The sequence below is a fragment of the Ursus arctos genome, unplaced genomic scaffold (genome assembly GCF_023065955.2).
Source record: "Ursus arctos isolate Adak ecotype North America unplaced genomic scaffold, UrsArc2.0 scaffold_3, whole genome shotgun sequence".
Taxonomy (NCBI): Eukaryota; Metazoa; Chordata; class Mammalia; order Carnivora; family Ursidae; genus Ursus; species Ursus arctos.
The window spans coordinates 63356220-63378890 of NW_026622985.1; the positions used below are offsets into that span (position 1 = coordinate 63356220).

At 41.8% G+C, this 22671-nt stretch overlaps 1 protein-coding gene across 2 annotated transcripts in view; it reads right to left on the reverse strand.

The window, feature by feature from the left end:
* Positions 1 to 22671, reverse strand: part of ELMO1 (engulfment and cell motility 1) — a 690097-nt gene that overhangs the window by 548026 nt on the left and 119400 nt on the right. For both annotated transcript variants that reach the window (XM_057304123.1, XM_057304122.1), the window contains 2 exons: positions 11820 to 12016; positions 2574 to 2696 (listed from right to left, as the gene is read on the reverse strand). The gene's annotated coding sequence lies outside the window, so the exon portion shown is untranslated. The remainder of the gene's footprint in view (positions 1 to 2573; positions 2697 to 11819; positions 12017 to 22671) is intronic.

Consider the following 22671-nt stretch of genomic DNA (forward strand, 5'->3'; position numbering starts at 1 on the left):
TTCAAACTACACAGATCTTATTCAGTTCTTTTTAAGAAATCTGTGAATTAGACATTATTATCATCCTTACTTTCTAGGTGAGGAAACTGAGGACCAGCAGGTTCCAGTCCATTGGATGGTAGAACACTGGAGGTGAACCCTGTTCCTATCATGTGACCAGAGGTCCTTTGGCTGCCAGTCCAGGGCTCTTTCTACCATTGCAATGGTCTCTGAATATAGATTGTACTTTTTTCTCCTGTATTGGAAAGTTTCCTTTGTCACAGATTACACAAGTAACAGCCTAGAAAATACCGCTTTATTTTAAAACTTTATAAAATCTGCCTAACAATATTACAGCAAGTTTGTTTAATATATAAGGGGGGATGGTGTTTTAATGCCAACGTGGAGACTCCTTTAGCCCCCCCAGAATTAATATAAAGATTATTTTAAAGCAAAAGACATTTGAGATTTAATAGATGCAGCAAAAAGCCTTCCTTTACAGAAATTTCTGGGAGTGGGGCTGGAGAGGGGATTCTTTTTTTTGTTAAGATTTTTATTTATTTATTTGACAGAGAGAGAGACAGCCAGCAAGAGAGGAAACACAAGCAGGGGGAGTGGGAGAGGAAGAAGCAGGCTCCAGCGGAGCAGGGAGCCTGATGTGGGGCTCGATCCCAGAACGCCGGGATCACGCCCTGAGCCGAAGGCAGATGCTTAACGACTGAGCCACCCAGGCGCCCCTGGAGAGGGGATTCTTAACGGCTGTGAAGAAAAAGGCCAATGCCAGTCTGACTTGCCTAAACATTATCACAAACTTTCTTACTTGTTCTAGAAATCCATTTGCTCCTCCCATAGAAGCCTTTTCTTCTCCTCCCCCCTCTCCCACATTAAGTTAGGTATGGCATAAACTCCCATCTTCACTGTTCAGAAAGCCACTTCTTTTGTGTATTTCCATATGCATATAAAGAAGCTTTGGTTGTTTCCCTGTCAACGTGTTAAGTTTATATTTAATTTGCAGGGTCCAAGACGTGAACCTAAGAGGGTAGAATAAAAATATTGCCTCTCCTATACCATTATCCCAAATCAGATACTTCTAATTTTTCATTGTAACAAAAAATGTGTAACATAAATTAGTTTATCTTCTTACATATTTGAATCCGGTCTCTTTTACTGACCTATTTTGTAGTAATTGCAATAAATCTACACCTTTTTCATAGATAATCATTCTATTAGATACAATTTATTGGGTACTATGCGGTGCCAGTAAGTGGGATAAGTTATTTCATGTTTAGCCCATCCAATTTTCTCATATCTTTAATGTAGATGTCAGTATTTTGTATATTGCAAATGAAAAGTTTGAAAATCAGAATGATTAACCGGCTTGGCAAATTTAACACAACTAATTAGCAAAGTGAGGATGGGTGCCTTGCTTTTCTTTAAGATTATCAATTTAATGACAATACATGATTCAGTCAACGGGTCCTTCTACGGTACATCTAACAGCATTTGTTGGACCGTTGGGTCACTTCCAGACTTCAATAAATAACATAACTAGAAGTGTTTTGAATGTTGCTTTTCCAACTATTTGGGTTACTTCTTTAGGATAGATTCTCAGAATGTAGTTCTTAGAGTCAAACATTATGGATAATTTTGTGGTTCATGATACATATTATCAAATTGCTTTACAAAAGCATTTTCTTTCTATTTGTATAGTAGCCTATCTACTATAGGTTGAATCTAAGTTGTACTTTGCTTTTGTCCCACCTTTCTCTGGAAGCTTTTCTTGAGTGTTACAGCTATAATAAGTACCCATGGAGGGTTTTAAAAACTGCTTTACAGATAGCTGCCCTAATGGCAGGGGACTAGTGAAATATGCGATACACTGTTGGCCCTCAGGAAGGTAATCATGAACCAGTGGTATATTTAAAAACAGATAGGATGCCCAAATGCATGTCGTAAGATAGTGTAATTCTTCTATTTTATCCCTCTCTGGTTGGATTCATGTTTAGGCTTTACAAAAAGGCAAAAATCTAAAAATGATTCCATTAAGAAATCAGAAAGTAAAGCTTAAGAATCAAGATCCAGGGGCGCCTGGGTGGCACAGCGGTTAAGCGTCTGCCTTCGGCTCAGGGCGTGATCCCAGCGTTACGGGATCGAGCCCCACGTCAGGCTCCTCCACTATGAGCCTGCTTCTTCCTCTCCCACTCCCCCTGCTTGTGTTCCCTCTCTCGCTGGCTGTCTCTATCTCTGTCGAATAAATAAATAAAATCTTTAAAAAAAAAAAAAAGAATCAAGATCCACAGAGGCGAAATGATTCAGCTGGGAAGAATTCCTACAGTCTTCAGGTGGCACGAGAAAGAAGACCAGCTGCCCCAGATGCGGGAAGCAGTAAAAAGGGCACGAGTTCTGAATAAGAGCAACCTGGATTTGAGACTCAGCTCTTTTCCCTACTTGCCGTGTGACTGTGGGCAAATACTGATCTCCTTAGGTCTCAGTTTCCTCATCTGTAACATGGGGATAATATTCTTTTCTAAGAGTTGCTGGAAGGACTGAATGAGGTAATGCAGTCACATAATCCACATGAGGAAGATACTCACCAAGTGCAGTGTGGCGGCTTCTCTGCCCCAGGGAGGGAGGGAGGAGAATGGGACTCAGGAGAGCAAAGGGAGCTTCCATCTTAACTGGAATATTTTGCCTCTTTTGTACAACTGCACAAAGATCTGAAGCAAGGAGAAAAAAAATATTGACATTTGTTCATCTGGAGACAGTGCTTGTTAAATTATTTTCTGTATTTTTTCTGGTTTTCTCTTTAAGTGTTTAATTAAACTCTTCTAGTGTCTGGCATATAGGGAAGACTCATTATGGATTCAGATGCTTTCTCACATCCCTTGTCAGAAGCTGGCATCTCTACTCTGGGACACAAGGAAACAAATTCTGGCTTGTAAACCTGAGCCGAAGTAGAATGTTCCTCTGCGGAACTGTGCACCCACCTTTTATAATGAAGTTCAACACATCACGTTCACCCTCGCCTGTGCAGACTGGATAAACACAAGCGCCCCCGGACTGCCTTCTTCAGCTTTGCTACTCAGCGCAGAGACATGGTGTTTTATGTGATCTATAGTCTACAGCTGGCTTCCATTTCCCATATGGGATTTTCTATCAAGGAGAGCTGTTTACATTTTAATTTACCGTAGCATGCAACTCCTGCCAATGCATGTGTCGCCATGATTTCCACGTTGGAGCCCTCCCTTCCCCACAACGATGTTTATTTAGTCTATACAGTTTGTTTAGAGTGTCCTCATGGAAATTCTGGATTTGAGGTTATGAAAGTAACTCTTACAGAGCTCCTGAATGTGGCGGACTCCTCTTGAAAGCTGGCTTTCCTGAAGCTTATAATAAACCGGCTGATCACCATGTACAGCAGGGTGAGCTTAGAGATGACCTCAAGCTATCTTTATGTTGCAACAACTATTCACATAATACACAACACATGGTTCATCAACTCAGAGGGTTTTCAGCCTCTCAAACAACACTGGGCTCCTGAGTCGTGTTGTTGTTCTTTTTCAATCTCCCAGCTTCCCATCTTTGTTCCCTCCCATTCTTCCCTCACCTTGATTCTGAGAAAGGAAAAGGAAGCGTTCTGGAAATAGACATTAAATTAATTAAGCCCAACCTAGTGTGTATTGTGATGGACTCCCCTGTTATTTCTTTTTCTATGGAAAAAGAGTCATTGTTCACACATGCTGGTCTCATTGAGTGCAGTATTCTTTCACCGCCAGAGAAAGAGAAAAATAGTTCCTTTTACTCCCTTCCCTTCCCTTTCTTTTCCTTCTTTCCTTCTTTCCTTCCTTCCTTCCTTCCTTCCTTCCTTCCTTCCTTCCTTCCTTCCTTTTTTTGGCAGAAGTGATGCAGGGGACACTTGGCTGTCAGCTCACTCGGGTATGCACAGAGGAATTTCAGAATATTTTAGATGTTACAAAATTGCAAGTTAACAGCCGACAGAGGTAGTTACGGAAATTAGACAGTCTTTCAAATCATTTATCAGAGTGCTTACAATTCCCATTTCAAGGCAGGTGAAATAATAATGGCTATTTGGAACCTGCATCCTATTCGATGCTTGCAAGAGAAAGACTATCTGCATCCAAATTCTTTGGATAAATGGAAGAACCAGAACTGCCTGGGCAGATACTGCTGCCGCCCCTGCTTTAACATGATGCCGAGCAGCAGCCAAGGGAAAAGGCGAAGAGAGCTGCTGCTCAGTGCCATCAACCAAAACCTTCCTCGTGAATCCATATGTCATCCATGCTGCTCCCAGGCTGTTTGAAACCAGAAGTCAGAAAACAATCCGCAGCCTTAACTGTGACAGCAAAGGGTCTGGCTTCCTTCAAGAGAGAAGAGAAAACCCTTGTCATGAAAACGCTGCTCTCTTGCTTGAAAATGATTCCCTTGGTGTTCTCAAATAATAAAACGGCAACAGGCTTTTAAGCCAAAAAGCAAACTCCTCCAAGTAATTATAGGGCATAAAGGATAACTGGAAAATATGTTGTGGGAAATGAAGGGAAGGAAAGGTATTTTCCTTTTTGATATTTGGCAATGTAGCACTTTTATGATATTTGGTTACGGCAATGTAGCTCAGCTGGTGGAAGGAAAACACCTACAAACCCAAAGCCCGTCAGTTTTATAATAGTGTTTCAATAGGGTTTCTGCTGAGACTTAGTGCAGTCCTGAGTGCCCTTTTGTGGGAACATCAATACGAGTATTCATAGAGCACTTTGCAAAATGATGTGGGTAAATAATATACAACCAAAATAAAACAAAAAAGACTAGCCAAGTTGAAACCCTGTTACCACCAGAAAACCCAGCACGGAGCAAATATTTTCATGTGATCATTTAAATGATGTGATAATTTAACCAAGATACGCAGTGGGAGAGTTGTTTATCCTCTGTCCTCTAATGTGGCCATCTTAGGAAGACGTTCATTTTTAAAGATGGCATTTAATTAAGACAGCAAATTAGAGAAGATGCAAGAAGGATCATAAAAGCAAAATTCAGGGGGAATTGCCATCGTGACTCTCTTCTGCCCTCTGCTGGGTATTGCATATAGCCTCCTTGTCTGGGGGTCAGGGGCAGTGTGTGGCAGGTGTGGATTTCGCCACCTCGATTCCTTCTAGAAAACAATGTTAAGGTGGGTCTGGATGTGACAAATAATTCCATTCTGCTAAATCTTATAGGTAAATATCATGGGAGTGAGTCCGGTGTTTATTTCTTTTCTTTACTAGTTATAAAATTATGATAAAACATACATCACATAAAATTTACCCTTTTAACACTATTTAAGTGTACAGTTCAGTGGCATTTAGTACATTCATATTGCTTTGCAACCACCACCCATCACCAGAGCATTTTTCATCTTGCAAAACTGAAATCCTATACCCATTAAACACGAACTCCCCCACTCCTCCTTCCCCCAGCCCCTGGCAACCGCCACTTTACTTTCTGTCTCCGTGAATTTGACTACTCTAGGTACCTCGTATAGTAGTCATCCTTTAGTGATCTGGTGTTTATTTTTAAAGCTCATAATGAAATAGGAAAAGCACATCTAGGTAATAATGAGGAGAGAGGAAACTGAAAGAGTATATCATAGTATTTGGCAAGCATATGAAGGAGGCAGGGAGTTAACATAAACAAAGTGGCAAGTGGATAAGGGAGCAGTGTAGCAAAGCCTGGCAAGTGCCTCACTGTTCCAACTCTTCAGCTCAAAAGAAGCCCCATGTAAGTAAATTGCACAAGGAACACGGCTGCTATGTGGCAGAGCTTGGTTTGAGCCTAGGTTTCTCTGACTCTGAAGTTTCACTGCATTGATATTTTTATTTTATTAACCAATTTCCTCTAGTGCAGTTACTCATCTTTTACAGCATTAAGAAATTTCCCAGCGATAAAGAACATGTCCCTTTCTCCCTGTTTTCTCTACATGTGGTTGGTCACTTATCGATTAATTTTAATATGTTTAACTTCTGAGAGCTTGAACCCCAAGTATCCTCTATTGGTCTAAAACACTATAACTTAAGAGTGGCTGTTTACCTGGAGCTTGGACCCCTTGAGGTCCCAGGATCTTGACAGTCATTGTCACTTGGGTTTACCCTGGTTCAGTAAGATTCTTTAAAAGGGCCTGAATGGAGGCAAAGCTCGTCAAAGGTTATTCCCACGCTAGAAGGGAGGAGTGAGGAGGAGCTTCTAAACTGTCTATCTGTAGAATCGGCGAAAGGATTAATTGGGACAAACTACCCTGTTTCGTCTGCTTATTTTTTAATAAGCACAGGTATAGCCAACAACTGAGCAACAAAAAGAAAAGCGAATTTCGGTGTGCTTTCCAGGGTTAGCACCCGGTCACTAGCATGTTGGAACAGTGGGCATGGCTCACGGATTCTGCTGCTGCCGCCCCTCACTCAGCTCTCACGCCCTCGACACGGGACTCCTGGCATCTAGATTCTGTGTGGTGAGTTCTCCCCTTGCAAGGGCTTCAAGTCCCACTGAAAGTCAGAGTTTTTATGATCTGCTGCATTTCTAATGCCTGGCTGTTGGTGTTCTTCTTTGCTTGACAAGTGTGTGCATTAGCTGGAGAAGCAATGTTCTCATCCTGTAAATCTCTTTAAAAACAATAAGCAGATAGACAAACCTTCTCATTGCTGGTGCTGGCAGTGTTGGGGGGGAATTTTCTAGTTCTGCCGGACTGAGAGAGATCCTGCCCAGTGTGCCTCCCTGTACAGGCAATGGTAAGGGTGCAGGAAGCCACAGCCATGGTTGGCATTCAGCCCCTGGAGCACCCTGAGGAGTTCCCATGCAGGAAAATGGAGCAAGGGCAACATTTATGCCTATCTTCTCTTAATAACTGTCATCATGGAATCTGTTGACATTAGCCAGGCTTCTCACCGGCTGATCCAGCTTATGTCCTCGGCATTCTTCAGGGTCCTCCTGACACTCACACTCCCCATGACTCGGGCACCCATCCAGCACCCTCGGCTTTGCCCCTGGAAGGTGAGTTTCCAGCACAGCTTAGCAAAATAAAGGAAATAAGAATGTCTTTATTTTCTTCAGATCATCCTGATGCGGACTCTTAGGCAAGAGTTTAGGTGCAGGGGGCTTCCCGGGAAATAATCCCAGGAAGTAGAAGCAGGGAGGACAGTGAGAAAGCCAACAAAGGGGACACAGATGAGGCGGCTGCGGGACACAAGGGGACTCAGTCCTTCTAGGAACTTTCTGAGAAACTGTGGAGCACGCCTCAGGACTGTCCCACCCACGCATGGCCAGGCTGGGCATTTACCCAGGTTCCCCCCAGAGTTCTACTCTCCCACCCCCTGGGTGTACCCCTGTGCAACCTGTCTTGTTGAGAAGGCCCCAGGCAGAGTGTCACACTGCTCAGAACAAAGGAGTGAAGGTGGAGAAAGCTCAAGGCCACAAAGCCCAGGTCTTTGACCATGAATCTGAGCCAGATTCCGGCAGCAGGGAGCTTACTCTTACTTAGGATAAGAAAATGACCAAAGCCCTACTCCCATCCTGATTTTAAAATATGACACAGTCACTCCTATAGGACCTTCAAATTTATTTGGTCCCACCATTTGGTGTGACAGTAATAGATCTGGTTTCTCATAATCCTTTGTCTGTGGTGGCAGTAGTGGCAATGGAACTAAAAAGTCACAAGGGGTGCTTGGGTGGGTACAGTCGGTTAAGTGTCTGATCTTGCTTTTGGCTCAGGTCATGATCTCAGGGTTGTGAGATCGAGCCGTGTCGGGCTCTACACACAGCAGCGAGTCTGCTTGGAGTTTTTCTCCCTCCCTCTCCCTCTGCCCCTCCTCCCCTGCCCTCTCTCTCTAATAAATAAATACATCTTTAAAAAAAAAGTCACAAAAGTCATGGCAACACTGAGCTGAAGCCAGGTTCCCCAAAACATGACAAGCTGCCTCATTTTGAGGTGGTCATGGAGGGAGGCACAGGTATGAAGATCTAGAGTGGGCGTGGATGCTTGGGAGATTTTCCTGGCGGGACTGACGACACCAAGCCAAAGAGGATGGCACTCTGTTGGCTCGTGGAAAAGGATCTTAAAGTGACTAGTAGCTTCAGTCGGTTGCTTACAGGTGATAAAAACCCACAGTTCCCTGGAATTCCCTTGCTCCCCTAAAATTCAGACTGGATTAACAGAAATCGATCCTCCCTGAGTATTTTTTTTTCCAATGAAAAACTTATTTTGTCCATACAAACAGTTGCAATGATGATGCGAGTGTTCCTGGGTCCTGAGCATCCTGAGAGGACCTAGAAGTGCTGTGAATCAGGGGCGCCTGGGTAGCACAGCGGTTAAGCGTCTGCCTTCGGCTCAGGGTGTGATCCCGGCGTTGTGGGATCGAGCCCCACATCAGGCTCTTCCGTTATGAGCCTGCTTCTTCCTCTCCCACTCCCCCTGCTTGTGTTCCCTCTCTCGCTGGCTGTCTCTATCTCTGTCGAATGAATAAATAAAGTAAAAAAAAATCTTTAAAAAAAAAAAAGAAGTGCTGTGAATCATTTGGTGAAGATGACACATACGCGTTCTCCTCCATCAGCCCCGGGCACACTTGCCATTTTCTATCTCACGAATGGTTTCTTGGCTGGTTTTACTTGAGCTCTATGCTGTGCTGCTAAGGTTGCCGGGATTCCTGAACCTGAAAACGCAGTTGACAAATCCACTAAGGTAAGGCGCCACCCATGCTGAAAACTACTTGTGAAGCGGGGATCCTTTTTCACTCTTCATGATTCATTCAATGATGCCTGGACCAAAATGCCATGTCACAGGTTAGCAGAGGGTGTGATGGGAAAAATGGGCAGGGAACTTGCTCTTTGTGCACAGTCCTGTGTTGGGGGAGGTGGGAGTGGGGATGTCCTCGGGGGACTTTAACTGTGCGCTGGTCTTGGCAGCTCGGGGGAGGGTCTGTAAAATGCTGCAAATCTGGTGGCTTTGGGAAAGGCCCCGGGATACCATGATGAAAATTAATCCTGGAGGGAAGGAAAATGTCATCAAAGGTCATTCCAACACCCTAGACGTGAGGAGGGAGGAGAAAGCGTGAACAAATTTGTGCTCTTGCTGGTTTGAGTTTAGGGCATTTATTCATAGTTTGGGTCTTGGCTGTTGTGTGCTTAGAGATACTAAAGACCTTTATAGTTAATTTTTATTTTAGCAGGAGCTTGGATCCACTCTGGAAGTGAAGGTTTGAGGTAGGCAAGAACCACGATATACATGAACGTTGATGCAAATATTCTCTGGCTCATCCTCAAGGGACTGGGCCTACGGTCCCTGAGAGGTGGGCTTCAAAGGAACTAACCCTTCTGGAATCCTGATGAGAAGCTGCCTTTACTCCCACTAGAGCAGCAAAAGCAATTTTGGAAGTGGAGAGTTAGGAATTGGAGGTGGCGGCCACATGAGGCCTTTTTGTCTTCATCCCCATGATCTCTTGCACTCTGGATGGTTCTTTTGGAGCGCTGGCACCAACATAAAGTACTGCAACACCACAGGCAGGGCAGGATGGTGGTGTTCCTGATCAGGGACAAGGACACGGACTTGAGAGTGGTTTCAGTTACTTGCTGTGGGTGAAGAAATTGTAAGTGCCAGAGCAGGACATAGAACCAGGTCTTAGACCCCAGGGCGTTGTGCTTTCTGACCAGCAATCAGGACTTCGTGTCTCCCGTGTGTTTCAGTTTTGCCTTTTATTTCTGTACACCCATCTCTCTCTCTTGTTTTTTTTTTTTTTCCCTTTCTACCTACCTACCTACCTACCTACCTACCTATCTACCTATCTACCTATTTCTATCCATGTAGAAAAGGGCCTACCAGGCAAGTTAGTCTTTTTTTTTTTTAAAGCTTAGTCTTTTTTTTTTTTTTTTAAGAGAGAGAGAGAGAGTAAGAGAGCAAGTGTGAGCAGTGGCAGGGGTGGGGGCAGAGGGAGAGAGAGTATCCCAAGCAGACACCCCACTGAGCACAGAGCCTGACATGGGGCTAGATCCCATGACCCTGAGATCATGACCTTAGCCCAAATCAAGAATCAGACATTTAACTAACTGAGCCATCCAGGTGACCCATGCAAGTTAGGCTTTTAAACATGGGATAAAATTGACAGCTGGGCAATATCCAAATTGCTATTGCTGGAAAAACGTTTCTTTAATTTGAGCTACATTCAGAATTTGTTGATAATTTACTCAAAGCATAATATGAGCTATCTGTCAAGATGAAAGTAATTAGTGATAATTTAATGAAAGGGGGCAGTTTTAATTTATCGAAAAAATCATTTAAGAACTTAAGACGGTAACAAACTCGCGCAGTTAATGTTTGTTGCTGGATATAAACAATTAATGTACTAAGTACTCTGTCCATTAAAGGCAGTTTAGCAGGGTCTCCGTTTGGAAACACTTTGTAGATTATTTGAGTAACTCCATGTACTAGAGCATGATGTTAAGTGAAAATGAACTTGAGAAGACAGGCTATTTGTAGAAATTGTTATTCTATCATAGAATTGAACCAGACTCCAGGCTTTATTATCAGAAAGCAGAAAAGGAGGCCAGGAAATAACACCATTTGGCCTCCAGGGGAGGCATAAAGCTCCTCTGCATGAACCCTCCCCATCCCATGTCAGAGAATTCTGAAGTGAATGGATGTGAGTATAAGGGTAGTTAATGACTCCCGGCACTTAGATGTAGAGAATTTTGAGAAACGAGGTTTTGATTCCAGGTCAGAATGGAAAGTTTTCTGTTTTTCTTTTTCCTCTCTGAAAATTTGCTTTCCTTTCTCCTGGCGCTACTTCTGAAAAAGGGGTGAGAGGCTGCCTCCTCTTTCGACCTCCAGGAACCTAATGATCAGATTCAGATTCCAGCTCCCTCTTCTTTGCTTTTCTTTGGTGTGATTTCCCTTGGAATGGCTTTACCTGCCCGTTTCCATGGCAATAATTCCAGGGTCAGAATATGCATCTGGGCCTAAGGGAAATGCTTGGAGCAGGTGTCTGTCAGCTTTGCCCCTTACTCTCATAGCTGCCACGTTTAAGAATTGAGTCACTGAGCTTCCTTAGGGTTTGATATTGGGTCTGGGCCCAAAGTCCCGCTTGGTGATAAGGTGACACTTTGCCTAGGCTTATGCTGTGTGTGTTAATCTACGCTGCATTAATTATCTATTGCTACAAAACAAATTATTCTAAAATTTAGTGGCTTAAATATTAAACATTTATTGTGTCACATGGGTTTTGTGTGTCAGAATCTAAGCAGCTTAGCTGGGTGTTTCTAGTTTGGCTCTCTCATGAGGTTGCAGTCATAATGTTGGTTAGGGCTGCAATCATCTGAAGGCTGGACTGGGGCTAGAAGATTAATTCCAAGATGGCCCTCTCACACATGGCTTTTAAGAAGAAGTCTGTCTCAGTTGCTGGTAGCTGTTGGCAGGAGTCCTAATTCCATATTACCTCAACCTCTCTACAGGGCTGTTTAATTGAGTGCCTTCCTGACATGGCAGCTGGCATTCCTTCAGAATAAGTGATTCAAGAAAGAAGAGAGAATGAGCAAGGCGTAAACTGCAATGCCTCTTACGACCTAGTCTCAGAAGTTATTCACCATTGCATTTCTTTATTAGAACTTAAGCCCACACTCAAGGGGAGGGGAATTAGGCTCTACCTTTTGAAGGGAGGAGTACCAGATAATTGGTGGACATATTTTGAAATCCACAATTCAAAGACTGCTATTGCTCACCAATCTCTGTGTGTCTCCTTTTGTGTTGTGCATGCAGCTAAATTTTATATCCTTACTCCTTCTTGTCACCTTTGGTTTTGGAGTCAGACCCTTACCTCTGTGACTGAAATCAAGTCCATGCATGTCCGCAGAATTGATGCACACTTCTTCCAGCCCTGTACTCTCAGAAGCCCAGCCACAGTGGCCTTGGAGGCATGATGAAGATGTTGCCTCTGAGCTCCTAGCATCACAAGCTGAAAGGAGCCTTAGTGTGACAAGCAGAATGGCTCTGTTGTCTGCAGTGGTCTGTGATCTGAGGAAGTAAAACACTTTAATCATTTTAGATGCAGATTTCTGTGTTTATCTCTTATAGCAGCTAGATTTATTTACTCTAATAGGATATCTTCAAGAAGGACTTAAGGAAATGATGTAGGATATGAGTATGAGTATAGGATAACTATGTAACTTTTTACATATTATCATGGAAAAAATTTGGGAAAATGTAAACTACAATGTTAGTGGTAATTTGGGGATAGTTTTTACTTCTTTTTAATACTTGCTTTTAGGGTATTTTCCAAATTTTCTGGTGTTTGTCATAAAAATATAACTTATTATCTTTATTAAAATTTTTATTGAAGTATAATTGACATATAACATTATGTTAGTTTTGGGTTACAACATAATGATTCAATATTTATATATCTTACAAAATGATTACAGTAATAAGTCTAGTTAATAATTGTCTTCATTCATAGTTATAATTTTTTTCTCTTGTGATGGGGACTTTTAAGGTCTACTCTCTTAGGAACTTTCAAATATACAATATGGTATTATTAACTATAATCACCATGCTGTACATTACATCCCCATAAATTATTTTATAACTGGAAGTTTGTACCTTTGACCCCCCTCACCCATTTCACCCATTCCCACCCTCTGCCTCAAGCAACCACCAATCTGTTTTTTATATCTAGGAGCTTTTTTTTTTTTTGCTTATTTGTTTGTCTGTTTTTAGATTTCACATATGTGTGAGATCATATGATATTCCTCTTTTTTGGTCTGACTTATTTCACTTAGCATAATGGCTAAGTGCAATCCATGTTATTGCAAATGGCAAAGTTTAATTCTGTTGTATATGTATATAGACATACATACATACATACATACATACATACCACATATTCTTTACCCATGCATCCATCAATGGACACTTACGTTGTTTCCCTATCTTGGCTATTATAAACAGTGCTACAATAAACATGGGAATAAAAATATCTTTTTGAATTAGTGTTTTTTTTTCTTCAGATAAATACTCAGAGGTGGTATTGCTGGATCATATAGTAGTTCTATTTTTAATTTTTAAGGAAATTCTGTACTGTTTTCTGTAGTGGCTGTACCAGTTTGGATTCCCACTAACAATGCACAAGAGTTCCCTTTTCTCCACATCCTCACCAACACTTGTTTCTTCTTGTCTTTTTGATAATAGTCATTCTAACAGGTATGAGGTGATACCTAACTGTGGTTTTGATTTGCAATTCCCTGACGATTAGTGATATTGACCATCTTTTCATTTATCTATTGCCATCTGTAGGTCTTCTTTGGAAAAATGTCTATTCAGATCCTCTGCCCATTTTTTAATCAGATTGGGGCTTTTGCTATTGAGTTATAGGAGTTCTTTATATATTTTGGATATTAACCCATTACCAGATATATGATTTGCAAATATTTTCTTCCACTTGGCAGGCAGATTTCTCTTTCTCTTTATGATTTCCTTTGTTTTGCACAGAAAGAAGCTTTTTAGTTTGATGTAGCCCCATTTGTTTCTTTTTGCTTTTGTTGACTTTGCTTTTGGACTCAGATCCCTAATATACTATCTTTAAAAAAGCAAAATACCAATTTTGTAAAGATAATGAATCCTTATCTCTATTCTTATTTTTACTACTATTTCTATTTTTGTTTTTCTTTTTTCTCACTTTGACGACTTATTTTCTTTAACTTTTTGGCATCTAGTGACCAAGTTGCAGCTGATTACCTATTCAAGAAGGCTAGTTACATACCCCTCCTGTCACCGTGTACCTCAATTGAGATTCCTCAGATAGTAGAGAGTCACAACAGGAGAGGGCTAAGTCAGAAGATCTGTTAGGACTTCTGCAGCATAGACCAGGCAGAAGGAAGAAGCCAGGATCTGATGTGCCAGGTGGGCATAGGTGAACTATGAGAAATAGCTGTTTATGGCTCTAATTCAGTCTCGGTTTTGCTTTTGCATTTTGTAATTCCTTGCTTTTTTGTATTTTTTTTTCTTCCAGTTCCACAAGTTCCTATCATATCTATTCTTGCATCTCAACCTTCCTGTCCTTGTAGTTCCCTGATCCTATTTTCTGGAGGTCATGTCCTCCATGTCTTTTTAAAGACACCAAGCCAATGCCTTCTAAAATTTTCCTTTCTCCTCCTTCCTTCCTTCTTTCTTTTCTCCTTGGTTGTTGAAACACATTTATATATATATGCTGTTCTAAGTTTTCAGGAAACATTACCTTTTCCATATGCTTTGGGATATTTTATGAATCACCTTGTGTTTTTCATTTGTTTGTTTCTACATATTTTAATATGAAAATATCTTTCTAGGCCAACAGATGATGTGCTCAGCCTAGAGGGTATCAAAAAGGTTCAAAGAGGAATAAGAAAGGTATCTGCCCCCTGGGCCTACCATCCCAACATTTATCAATACATCCCGTCACAGTACCAAATACTAACCTTACATCAGAGGGAAGAATGGAGCATTCTGTGGGTGTAGAGGGGGGAGCAAGTAACATGGCCTAGAGACATCAGAGAAGCTTTGAAAAGAAGGATAAATTTGAACCATATCTTGAACAATGAGTCATAATTCACTCAGCAGAGTACAGGAGGAAACAGTACATGCAAAGTTGTGGAGATGAAGAGAGCAAGTAGTTTGGGATAGTGATACTATAGGGTGATGTCCGGGGCCAGGAGATGACTGCAGAGGGATAGGCAGAAAGCCATTATGAAGAAACTCGTGGCCCATGCTGATGATTTTAGATTGCATTTGGAGGTCAAAAAAGGACCACTGTTGGGTTTTAAGTAAGGGGATGATGTAAAGGGTTCTGCATTTGAAAAACTCATGGTGGCAGGCAGCAGTATAAAGGATATATCCAAGAGGTTGCCACTGCAGACGGGGTGATTTCCGATACTCTCTAAGGGACTCCTGGAGACACAAGTGTCCCTGGGCAAGATGCTACCGATTATTGTGAAAATATGTTTTAACTGTCCTTCTTTCAAAAGAATCCAATTAACTGTTTTTCTTCCTTCTATTTAAATATAAATATTTCTATTATATGAAGCATTTAAAATAGCTCTGGATTGCTCTTTCCAGTTAAAAACATGTTTTATGTGCTTGTACCTTGTTTGTAGGCTGCCTTTGCCTTTGAATAATCTGAAAATCTCCTCAGTGGTTAGAGTGGTGAGAAGTGTGCCATTTCCCTTTAAAACACTTCCACATCAATTTCTCCTCCTGTGTCTCCCGTGTTCTAGTCTCTGGACTTTGGAGACATTAACATGCAGGTCAGTTTGTGTCTGTTGCCTTCCCTACGTCTCCTGGGACCTAAGGAGGTGTGTAAGCCTGCCAGTCCCCTTTCCAGGACCTTGTATTCTTGGTCCCATCGTGACATCTGCCAGGCTGTGTTTGTTCACTGGGGCTTTTGGCAGCTCCAGTTGCTTGTGAAAATGAGATGATTTAAGACAAAGAAATGCTGCCAAAATGTCAGGATTTGTGCTGTGTCGGGTAGCTGCAGGTGCTCTGCACCAAGCAGTAGTCGTTGGAAAGTCATTAGCAATTACTTCATGGCAATTTTCTGCGGTGGGGTAAATCTTTTCTCCAGCAACCCCTGTTTGCACAGGAGCAGAGATGCCAGGAGAATGAAATTCTCTGCCTGTGTTCTTTGGTCCCTGCGGGAGTCTTTCTATGGTGGAGATTACGTGATGCCTCTCCTGTTGAGCATCCTTATTCTACAGGATGCTCAAAGGCAGCGGAACATTTCTCTGAATTATAGACGCCAGTGAGTAAGGAATAATCAATGGGGCAAAAGGAGTCCCAGGAATGTATTTCTTTGAAGAAGGCTATGGGGAATTTCACTGCACCGATATTTCTCCTAATTGTTGAAGAGACCTGTTTGGATGTTTATGGCCTGTGCGAGTCTGCTAGCGCTGCCGTAACAAAATGCCACAGACTGGGTGGCTTTGACAACAGAAATCTATTTTCTTGCCATAATGGAGGCTGGATGTCCAAGCTCAAGGTACTGCTGGGGTTGATTTGTGGTAAAGCCTCTCTCCCCAGCTTGCAGATGGCATCTTGTTGCTGCGTCCTCACATGGCCTTTCCTCTGTGTACATTTATAGAGAGAGGGAGCTCTCTGGTATCTGTCTCTTTCACCTTTTTTTTTTTAAGATTTATTTATTAGAGAGAGAGAGTGGGGGAGGGGAGGGGCAGAGCGAGAAGGAGAGAGTGTCTTTAGCAGACTCCATTCCCAGTGTGGAGCCCGACGTAGGGCTCTATCTCACGACCCTGACATCACGACCTGAGCCGAAAATGAGTCAGACACCCAACCGACTGTGCCACCCAGGTGCCCCTGTCTCTTCCTCTTTTTATAAGAACACCTGTCCTATTGGATTAGGGCCCTGCCTTTATGACTTCATTTAACCTTAATTACTTACCTAAAGGCCCTATCTCCAAATGCAGTCACAGTGGAGGCTGGGGCTTCAACATATGAATTTGGGGGAGGGAAGAACAAAATTCCATCCATAACATGGCCTGATCCGGGAAATGAACACAGAGCCCGGAAACCACGAAGGCCAGGGACTGGGAATTTGAGCTTGGACCTCAGAATTAATTGGATTCCTGGGCATTCTGCTGTCGCAAACCCAAGGGCAGACTCTACCACCTCTTCAAAAGGTTTTGCCTAGGAAAAAGTTAGTCCTTGGCAGGGCCAAAAGGAAGGGTTGCTTAGGATAAAGGTATGTCTTAGAAGACTTGGGTAAAAAGGCCAGACTAGAGAGATTAGGGATTTTAAAAAAGAGGCCACCTTGGATAAAATCCATTATGCTCATGTCACTTTTCATACCCCTCTCTTTCCTGGTCTCTAATGTTCTCATTGAACTCCAAGTGGCCTTCTGACAATTCCAGGGCTTACTCATTCTTATCCCCATCTTCCCTTAGCCTTGTGAGGTGGAGAAACTGTATTTTATTACACAATGACATTCTCAAGGAAAATGTTGAAACACCCACAAGCAAGAGACAATTCTCATCCCTTGTTTCAAGGGCCTGTATCTGCCTTTTGGGGGGCAGGCAGAGGGTGGAAGCAAACACATTTCTACAGAAACGTCCACACACTGGATCAAAGGCAATGTTTCTCAAAGTGCATTTTGTGAAATTGGGCCCTACAAAAAATATTCTGGGAGGAAGGAGTTATGTGGACAAATACTTGAGAAAATAGAAAATATTTTCTTTTCATAGAGATTCATATCCCCAAGAGCAAAAACAAGAAATATTGCAAAAACAAAAAACAACCCGTTTAGCTTTTCTTAACCCAGAATTTCCTAAAGTTAAGTGAACAGATAAGCTACTCTTCTCTGAAGAGCAGAAACTTCTTTGGAAAATATTATTCCCAGTTTCTTCTGGTCACGTTGGGAATGGGATGACATAAAGAACCAAAATCACAAGATAAAGTCCTGTGGTCACGCAGTTTATACTCTCAGAGAGTCCTTAAGCAATCCCAAAGAAATGGAAGTCCATGCTCATTTTAGCCATTGTCTGCAACTTCACTTCCTAATGCCATTCCATTGTATTCATCATCATCTTTTTCTACACACTGACTCTAAGTCTGCAGGAAAAGTGTTTCTTTTCATTTTGTCCTAAACTTAGAAAAGGGACATCTGGTCCCCATCAAGCTACTAGGTAAGAGACTTTAATGTAATAGAAGTTGAAAAGCAAGCTTGTGTGGTGACTCAGGTACCTCCACCTATGCTAAACAAGGTCATCCTGGCCTTTCTTCAGGGATCATATGCTATTTTCTGTATTTCCTTAATACCTGTCTGTGCTCCCTCACGTACAAATTGAGGCAGTTATTAACACCAGGCTTGCCTATCTCCAAGGTTAGTGACAAAGATTAATAAGGCGAAGTTCAAAGAGGCACTGTTTATTTGGAAAAGAACCATAAAAAAAATACAAGGTGGTGTCATTACCCTAAGAAATTTACAGGGAACAAGAGTCCAGAGAGGCTTCAAAGTCAAATGCAGACCTTGAGTCTGGTTCTGGAAACAGAGGGAGGACAATGAGTGCGGTAGAAGGTAGAGATCTAGAGAACAGGAGTGGAGGGTCCATCCTAGGGACTGGTCAGTTGCCCAGTGATTGACTGTCTCGTCAAAAAGACTTGGTCTTGCTAAAATCTTGGGGACATGGGGATAATCTAAAACTGCTTTGGAGTTCAGAGTCCTAAGGGAAATAATAAAGGAGGCAAGCATTCTCTTGCTTTATACCTCAACTATAAGATGGTTTTGGTAAATTGGGGGAAATATGATGCTGTCCTACTAGTGAGCAGCATTAACAAGCCTCATCCAAGGTGTCCAGAACACAGATGAAGAGAAGGTCCATCACGTGTCAGTAACCAACATGGCCTTAATGTCCATGACATCTCAAAGGATTCCTGAAGGGGGCCTGGCTGACTCAGTTGGTGGAGTGTGTGACTCTTGATTTTGGGGTTGTGAGTCGGAGTCCCACATTGGGTGTAGAGATTACTTAAAATAAAATCTTAAAAAAGAAGGATTCCCCAATATAAGCAGATTCTGGGGAGGCTTGGCACTGGTTTTAAGTCCTACAGTAGCAAGTAGGAAAAAGTGCTAATGAAAGAATAATCGTTACTGTTAATTTGACCCCACTTTGAACTTCAGCCTCTACTCTGGCAACACATCAGCACCTTTTTTCCGGAGTACTACTGACATACCTGCTAAAAGAACCTAATATCCCTGCTCTCTGCATGGTGTTCAAGAGCATTTGCTCTAAAGCTATGCAGCCACATTCAAATCTTTATGCTTCTTACTACCTATGTGAGCTTGGGCCAATTACTTAATCTCTCTAATCCTCAACTTCCTTATCTGTAAAATAGAAAGCAAAGACAAAAATTCAGTGGTGTTCTGAGTGTGCAGAGAGGGGGCAATTGACTGAGATGGGCATCTGGAAAATGCTCTTGGACTGATCAGTTCTCAGGAAGTAGTGAAGAGGGAAGACTGGGAGTAGAGGTTGGGGCCAGAGTGGAGAGGACTTAGGACACCATCCTAAAGGGTTTATATAAACTCTGAATAACCCTAATACATACATACTCTTCAGCTATGGAGTTGAAGCCACCTAAACTCTAAGAACTTGTTTCTATTTCTGTCTGTATGTGCACCTGGATGAAAATGAAGTGTTCCTTATTCATAGCATAGTCGAGTCCTGCACTCTTTATCTGGAGCGTGTAGCTCCAGTCATCCAACACAACTGTGAAACAACAGGAGCTAAATAGGCCTCTATATCTTTCCATGTCAAGAGGGCTAAGGAACTTCCCCAGGCTTTCGTCGATCCACCTATCTTCCCACCCACTGACCAATTCATCCACCTCTCCATGCCACAAACACTGCCTGCTCTGGGTAAGGCCTGTGTGGGGTACTGGAGATATAGATATGAATAAAATAGGATACCTGCCCCCAAGCAGTACACAGCCGAGTTTAGGGGATGTACAGGCAAGCAGACATGCCATGAACCAGTGCACTAAATGCTTTGGGAGAGGTTGGAATAGAGAGTGATGGGGTCCCTGAGGGAGGGTGGGGAGGCTTCACCCTGGGTTGGGTCCTGAAGGGTGAATAGGTCTTTCCTGGGACTGGCATCTTGAATGGGAATTGCATGTAAAGTAACATAATATTTAGTTGTGTTGACTCTTTGTTTTCATGGCAAAGGAGAGAAATGAGCTAAAATTTGCTCAGAGCCCAAATGTGTCAGATACTCTATTAGCTGCTTCTTTAAAAATCTTCTCATTTTACTCTTAGTCCATTGTGAGGTAAGCACCATGCTTATCTTCTTTTACTGATGAGGAAACTGAGGCTCAGAGACAAAAAAATTGACTCTAGGTCTCACAGCTAGAAAATGGCTCAAGGAGGAAATAAAAGTGGCTTAAGCCTTTCTATTTGGGTTTAGAAATAATAATAATATTCAAACACTTGGAGACTAAGAACCATCCTGCTCAGGAATGACTCGATAAACCAGGAAATCAAAAATCAATTTAAATAATTTATGGAGACCAACGAGAATGAAAACACAACGGTCCAAAACCTATGGGATACTGCAAAGGCAGTCCTAAGGGGGAAATACATAGCCATTCAAGCTTCACTCAAAAGAATAGAAAAATCTAAAATGCAGTTTTTATATTCTCACCTCAAGAAGCTGGAACAGCAACAGAGGGACAGGCCTAATCCACGCACGAGGAAGCAGTTGACCAAGATTAGAGCAGAAATCAATGAATTAGAAACCAGAAGTACAGTAGAGCTGATCAACAGGACTAGAAGCTGGTTCTTTGAGAGATAAATAAAATTGACAGACCACTGGCAAGACTTATCCAAAAGAAAAGAGAAAGGACCCAAATTAATAAAATTATGAATGAAATAGGAGAGGTCATGACCAACACCAATGAAATTGGAAGGATTATTAGAAACTTTTATCAACAGCTATATGCCAATAATTAAGCAATCTGGAAGAGATGGAGGCCTTCCTGGAAATCTATAAACTACCAAGACTGAAACAGGAAGAAATTGATTTCTTAAACAGGCCAATTAATTATGAAGAGATTGAGTCAGTGATAAACAACCTTCCAAATAACAAAACTCCAGGCCCGGATGGTTTTCCTGGGGAATTCTACCAAACATTCAAAGAAGAAATAATACCTATTCTCCTAAAGCTATTTCAAAAAATAGAAACAGAAGGAAAGCTACCAAACTCATTCTATGAGGCCAATATTACCTTGATCCCCAAACCAGGCAAAGACCCCATCAAAAAGGAGAATTACAGACCGATTTCCCTAATGAATATGGACGCCAAAATCCTCAACAAGATCCTGGCTAATAGAATCCAACAGTACATTAAAAGGATTATCCATCATGACCAAGTGGGATTCATACCTGGGATGCAAGCGTGGTTCAACATTCACAAATCGATCAGCGTGAAACATCATATCAACAAGAAAAGTCTCAGGAACCATATGATCCTCTCAATTGATGCAGAAAAAGCATTTGACAAAATACAGCATCCTTTCCTGATTAAAACCCTTCAGAGTGTAGGAATAGAGGGTACATTTCTCAATCTCATAAAAGCCATCTATGAAAAGCCTACTGCAAATATTATTCTCAATGGGGAAAAGCTGGAAGCCTTTCCCTGAAGATCAGGAACACGACAAGGATGCCTACTCTCGCCACTATTATTCAACATAGTACTAGAAGTCCTTGCAACAGCAATCAGACGACAAAAAGGTATTAAAGGTATCCAAATCGGCAAAGAAGAAGTCAAAATGTCTCTCTTCGCAGACGACATGATAATCTATATGGAAAACCCAAAAGAATCCACTCCCAAACTATTAGAAGTTATAGAGCAATTCAGTAAGGTGGCGGGATACAAAATCAATGCTCAGAAATCAGTTGCATTTCTATACACGAATAATGAGACTGAAGAAAGAGAAATTAGGGAATCCATCCCATTTACAATAGCACCAAAAACCATACGTTACCTTGGAATTAACTTAACCAGAGACGTAAAGGACCTATATTCTAGAAACTATAAATCACTCTTGAAAGACATTGAGGAAGACATAAAAAGATGGAAAGATATTCCATGCTCATGGATCAGAAGAATTAACATAGTTAAAATGTCCATGCTACCCAGAGCAATCTACACTTTCAATGCTATCCCGATCAAAATACCGAGGACATTTTTCAAAGAACTGGAACAAATAGTCCTTAAATTTGTATGGAACCAGAAAAGGCCCCAAATCACCAAGGAACTGTTGAAAAGGAAAAACAAAGCTGGGGGCATCACAATGCCGGATTTCGAACTGTATTACAAAGCTGTGATCACAAAGACAGCATGGTACTGGCACAAAAACAGACACATAGACCAATGGAACAGAATAGAGAACCCAGAAATGGACCCTCGGCTCTTTGGGCAACTGATCTTTGATAAAGCAGGAAAAAACATCCGGTGGAAATAAGACAGTCTCTTCAATAAATGGTGCTGGGAAAATTGGACAGCTACATGCAAAAGAATGACACTTGACCACTCTCTCACACCATACACAAAGATAAACTCCAAATGGATGAAAGACCTCGATGTGAGACAGGAATCCATCAAAATTCTAGAGGAGAACATAGGCAGCAACCTCTATGACATTGGCCAAAGCAACCTTTTTCATGACACATCTCCAAAGGCAAGAGAAACAAAAGATAAAATGAACTTATGGGACTTCGTCAAGATAAAAAGCTTCTGCACAGCCAAGGAAACAGTCAAAAAAACTAAGAGGCAGCCCATGGAATGGGAGAATATATTTGCAAATGACACTACAGATAAAAGACTGGTATCCAAGATCTACAAAGAACTTCTCAAACTCAATACACGAGAAACAAATAAGCAAATCATAAAATGGGCAGAAGATATGAACAGACACTTTTCCAATGAAGACATACACATGGCTAACAGACATATGAAAAAATGTTCAAAATCATTAGCCATCAGGGAAATTCAAATCAAAACCACACTGAGATACCACCTTACGCCAGTTAGAATGGCAAAAATTGACAAGGCAAGAAACAACAATTGCTGGAGAGGATGTGGAGAAAGGGGATCCCTCCTACATTGTTGGTGGGAATGCAAGTTGGTACAGCCACT